Below are 5,930 nucleotides of genomic sequence, written 5' to 3'. Positions count from 1 at the left end.
AAAACATTAATAATTAATTTATCATTTTATGTCAATTTTATTTTTATTAAATATTATTAAATTTTTAATACCTAAATGACTTATAATAATTAATTAGGGATGATATAGTAAAATTATGGTTGAAGCAGCTGAAGTAGACATGTCATGAATGTCTATTTTACTTTTTTTATTAAATATTATTAATTTTCTTATATGTAAATGTGTTACAATAATTAATTAGGGGTAATATAGTAAAATCATGGAGCAAACATACTTGTGAATTTTTTTAAATAAGTCTCATATAAGATGTCCTATTAATCTAAAACATCAACAATTGATTTATTATTTATATCTATTTTATTATTTATTAAATATTATTAATTTTTTAATACCTGGATGACTTATAATAATTAATTTGAAGTGATATAATAAAACTACGATTGAAGCAGCTAAAATAGACATGTCATAAATGACTATTTTACCTTTTTCTAATTAAGTATTATTACTTTTCTTATATATAAATGACTTAAAATAATTAATTAAGGATAATATGGTAAAATCATGGAGCAGCTGAAGCAAGTGAAGAAGCAGGCATGTTGACGAAGAGCTGCCTGCTTGTTCACTCTTATTAATAGTAATAATAATTAGTTTGAGGTAATATAATAAGACTACTATTGAAGCAGCTGAAATAGACATGTCATAAATGTCTATTTTATCTTTTTTAATTAAATATTATTAATTTTCTTATATATAAATAACTTAAAATAATTAATTAGGAATAATATAATAAAATCGCGAAGCAGCTGAAACAGGTGAAGAAGTAGGCATGTTGACGAAGAGATGCCTGCTTCTTCACTCTTATTAATAGTAGTAGTAATAATACCACTTGTATGAAATCATTTTCAACTCCAAATTATGTTATGCCAAAAGGAAAAAGATAAGATGATAAATTTTTTTTAAAAAAATGCCATCATATACTGCTAGATCTTGTAGGGTTTAGCTGCTTTTAATATTTTCTCTAAATTTTGTCCTCTATCCCTCTCCAATTAAGGTGTTCAAATTAAATCGAAAAAAATTGCATCGTATCAAATAGTTAAATTAATCGATAAATGTAGTTGATTAGGTTTGATGGAAATGTTCTATGCGACATGACTTTTTCGGTTCTTTTTCACGGTAAGAAATATTCTTTGCATCTAATATACATAAGGACGTGAATTTTTCTTATTTGAGATCAACTAGAGCGAAGTGATTCAGGAAACAAAACTGAAAGATGGGAAACAAAACTGCAAGAGGCTGTTTCCATGGCTAATATGCATTATTTATCCTTATTTAGAATGATGTGCATAAATTCTCACTTCAGTCGTGTAAGTATTACTTATGGGGAGTTTTATACTAGAAATCACATATTTGTATTAGCAATGCAAAGTTGTACTAGTAATGCAGAGTTTTATCTTAGACGCTAAACATTTTATTAGTAACATGGAGTTTTATGATGGAGTTATCTTTTCACATACTGGAAAGTAATTGAGCGCTGAATGTCTAAGTGATAGATGTTAATAAAAGTTTGTTCTACTTTTTATTAGGGGCACATAGAGGCATGTAAACAATGTGCTCAACCGAACCCAACATTTTTGACAAAAAGTATAAATATATATGTAATAAACGTTACTTCTTCAAAAAAAAAGTATGATTAGACAGGACATGGCACATTTGCAACTTATCGAGGACATGACCCTAGATAGAAAAACATGAAGGTCGAGGATTAGGGTAGATGGTTAGTGGATAGTAGAGTGTTTTTCCTGCACAATGGTAGACCAGGGCTCCCGTGTAGAGCATCTGCCGGTTCCCTTACCCGGTTTATCACTATCATGCTAGCTTTATCTTATGCTTCAACTTTATTACTACTGTTGTTCCTTTCATTTAACTTATCTTTAATATATATACTATCGGTGTTTCACTCTTGCTCTTTCAGACCATTTTCTGTAAAACAATATTCTGGAGCTGAGCTTCTATGCAAACAATTTTTTTTCCTTATCAGGGTAAGGGTAAGGTCTGCATTCATCTCACCCCCCCAAAATCCACCGTTGTATTTTTAAAAATGGGTCCAGTGGTTAAAATTTAAAGGTAGGACCCATCAAATTAAAATCCTCTATCCGCTTGTAAAAATGATTAGTTTTTCTTACCACCAGTGAGGAGTCCTGTTTGTTTCAATTGTCCTTTGCTCTGTTCAATAGGGGTGGGCATGGTATGGCATGGTATTTGAAATTTTGGTAAGGTAATTTTGGTATTCGATTTTTAAAAATATTATACCATTACCATACCATATTAATTCGGTATGGTTCGGTATTTTGACGTTTGGTTTAGGTATTTTGCTGTTTGTTAATCGGTAACCATAGTTTGTTTAACTTTGACAATATATACTCGTATACTAGAGTATTATTACATCGAATTTTCAAAAACATGTCTTAATTGTATCATAAAAATGCATTACATATGTAGAAATATTAAAAAAGAAGTACAAACAAATCCTTTTATTAGTCAATTACACCAAAAAGACATTTCAATCAAGACAGAGTAACGAAAATTTCAAAGTCTAAACATTTTTATACTAATACTAAGTATTTTTGTTTTTTGTATATATATATAAGTTACTTATGTAACTATATATACTTTGGTATGGTATTCGGTATGTCATTTGTAAATATCGTATACCATACCATATACCAAAAAAATTTAAAATGTATACCATATACCATATCAAATATCATAATACCAAAAATCACGATATCAAAAATTTCAGTTCGGTATGGTAATTCAATAAATACCATACCATGTCCACCCCTAAATAGCAACAACATGGATACCAATGACATGGAACTTTCAAAATTGGATTCTAGCTGCATTGTTCTTATTAATAAGGTTATAAAGTTTAACTTTATAAAAAAAACTGTTTTAACTTTATGATGAAACAGCCTCCCTACCTTAATAAAGTAAGGTTAAGGTTTGCGTACAGTTATGAACTATTGTGGATGCAGGTACCCTCTTGCTCAAGTCGTTCGAGCTTTACCTAGGTAGTACAAGAATATTCACCCGTTGTTCATCGACTACGCCTTTATTGACATCATTACCTGATTCAGTGTATGAGTTTGTGAAGAGGAGGAGCCAGGATTTTTGCTTAGGGGGTTTAAAATCTGAAGAAAAACTCATCGAAGGGGGTTCAACATCTAGAATATATAATTACAAATTATTTTAAGCATGTATTAATAATATAATTTTCAGTCTAAGGAAGAGGCGAACCCAAAATTTGAAGTCTGTGGGTGCACTAGTGTTGTCAAAGGCGCACATAAGCCCGGAAGCCAGACTCAAAATGTATTGAGCGCTCACCTCGCTTAATGTGCACTTTATGTTCTAATTTCTAAGACATGCTTTCCCTTGTCAATGAGACTTTTCTGAAGAGATGAATACTAAGCAATTGATATTTCACTTTATAAAAAAAAGTCAATTTCTTTGTTCATATATTTGTCATTCATGCTTATATTATTAGTCTTGGACTAGACATATATTTATATTATTTTTTTTCCTTTATGCTTTTTTTCATTACATCTCATGCTTTATTTGTATTTTGTGCTTAAACACAATGGACCTTGAAGTTTTTTTTGCCATTTTTATTTTTGATAATACTGTGTTGCATTAATATTATCTTAATGTAGACGTTACCAATATTTTTAGTATTAATTAAGGGATATTATCATATTTAATTTGTCGCTAATGGCATGAATAGTACTGAAAAAATAAATATATAGAATAAATATGAGTAGCTTTATTATTAATATGTTGACTTATAGCTTCTTTGAACAATTAATTGTGGTAGCTTAGTGGTCAAGGTGTGTCCACCATACAAGATGATTGTGGGTTCAAACCCCATTCAAGCACAATAGTTTTGATGTTTTAATTTTTAGTAATAATCTTTAAAAAATGTTGTGAGAACCCAAGTTTGATCCCTGGTTATGTGGGCGAGAAGCACTGGCTTCAACCAGTGCACTAAGGTGCATCTTTGTTATTTTATGGGTGCACTATTAACTATATCCCAATTTTTCAAGGTATATATACATATATCCACAGAAATTTTTTCGACGTTAAGGGGTGCAAGTTCACCCTCACCAATATATGTGGGTCCATCGACGAACCCCCTTTAATAGGCTAGCTCCGCCTCTGGGTTTGTGGACACTTCTCGAGGGTTTTCTGCTTATTGCAAATGCTCTCACTATACTAAATGAAGATCGATTTCCCTTTAATAGGCTAGCTCCGCCTCTGGGTTTGTGGACACTTCTCGAGGGTTTTCTGCCTATTGCAAATGCTCTCACTATACTAAATGAAGATCGATTTCTTACTCCTAGAGGATAGATCTTTGAGGAATATTCTGGGGTCAAGAGAAATTCATTCAATGGGAAATTCTTGGACTTATTTATGCAAAACAGTATCTGAGAATTCTTCTAATACTCCTGAACACCTTATTCATTGTTATAAAGCTGGTATCCGGATGATGATTGCTAAGGTGAGTCTTGTGGACTGATTGCCCAATAAGTATCTGTTCTTGGCGACTTCATACTTCTCGAATTTATTTAGCCTAGCCCAACTTGTCTGGAATTGAGCAGTAGTTGTTGTTGTCGATCATTTATCTGACATTGCCCATCTTCAGCAAGCAAAAAGTAATTCTGTAAGTCATGTAGGTTGCAATATTCTGTTCCATTTTATATCTTCTTATTCTGTTTCTGGTGTTGGCAGAAACTAGGAGCAGTCTGCTGTACTAAGTTTAACTCTTGTAAAATAGGCCTTGTGCATCTGGCAGCTTAATAATCTCGGTATTTGAAACCTACTTCCTCAGAAAGTTTTGGTATCTTGTATATATTCGGGTACAAGAATCTGTGTGCATGCAATATAAACTTCAACTCTAGTTCAAGTCTAAGACAAGAACACTTATGAAGTTACCTAACACCTTCAACACTAGATTATGAATAAGCTATCTAAGAAGTGTGTTAATTTTTAGAAAAGAGATGAAATATAATTTTTAAGGCCAAGTCCCTCGACTTCACGGAGTGTCCTTAAGGAATAATTTCCCTCACTATACCTGAGGTTATGGAATCTTTCTCCCAGGATAAAATGACCTTTAATCCAAACAATAGCGGTACCTCAAATTGTTGGATTCAACGAACCCACTCAACATTTTGATTAATCACACATAATGTTTTTGAAGAGAAGAAGGGAGTTTGTATTTCAGAAAATTTGCGTTTACACCTGTGGATGAAAGCAAGTTTATATAGCCTATCAGATTCCTCTTCGAAAAAGGTGGCAATGGTTCACTTAAAAGGTATGACCTTTCTGGAAAATCATGTCCGTTCGTCCAAAAAGAATGTATGTTTTTCGAATAGGCATACCATTTCATGAAAAAGTGTGTCATTTCATTGAAGGGTTGCATCCCTTTCGAAGCATCACTTCGTTTCTGCATAGCATTTTGAAACAATGTTAGCCACTGCATGCTTGCATATACATGGAGGATAAAAAAACACAAAAAAGTTGCATTTTCCCCTTTGGTATTTTCGGATCAAATTTTTGTCAAATAAACTTTGTCCAAAAAGATAGATCTCATTGATCGATTATTTGAAAAATCCAAAGCCAAATCCAAATTCGAAGCCGAAGTCGAGCCGAGCGATGATGACGACGGCGCGAGGTATCTCTTATTTCTTGCCTCACTTACCAAGTGGAATAAGTATTTCTTAATACAAACACTTGAAAGTCACATTCTCCCATCAATGTTGGAGAATTTGTAGACTTTCCATTTTAGAGTACACTTTCCTTTTTAGTGTTTTCTTCTCTATTTTTCCTTCCACTTGGTTCCCTCCATTTTTCATTCACACTTTTCATATACTTTGAACCCAACAATCCCCCACATG

General features: G+C 32.2%; 1 pseudogene; it reads left to right on the top strand.

Moving 5' to 3' along the window:
• Window positions 1-4,146: 4,146 nt before the first annotated feature.
• On the top strand, window positions 4,147-4,523 carry LOC107846238 (annotated as a pseudogene).
• Window positions 4,524-5,930: the final 1,407 nt, after the last annotated feature.

The sequence above is a fragment of the Capsicum annuum genome, chromosome 11, assembly GCF_002878395.1.
Source record: "Capsicum annuum cultivar UCD-10X-F1 chromosome 11, UCD10Xv1.1, whole genome shotgun sequence".
In the NCBI taxonomy this organism is placed as follows: domain Eukaryota; kingdom Viridiplantae; phylum Streptophyta; class Magnoliopsida; order Solanales; family Solanaceae; genus Capsicum; species Capsicum annuum.
The sequence above is the reverse complement of the archived record's forward strand: the minus strand, read 5'-3'. Positions and strand labels throughout refer to the sequence as shown.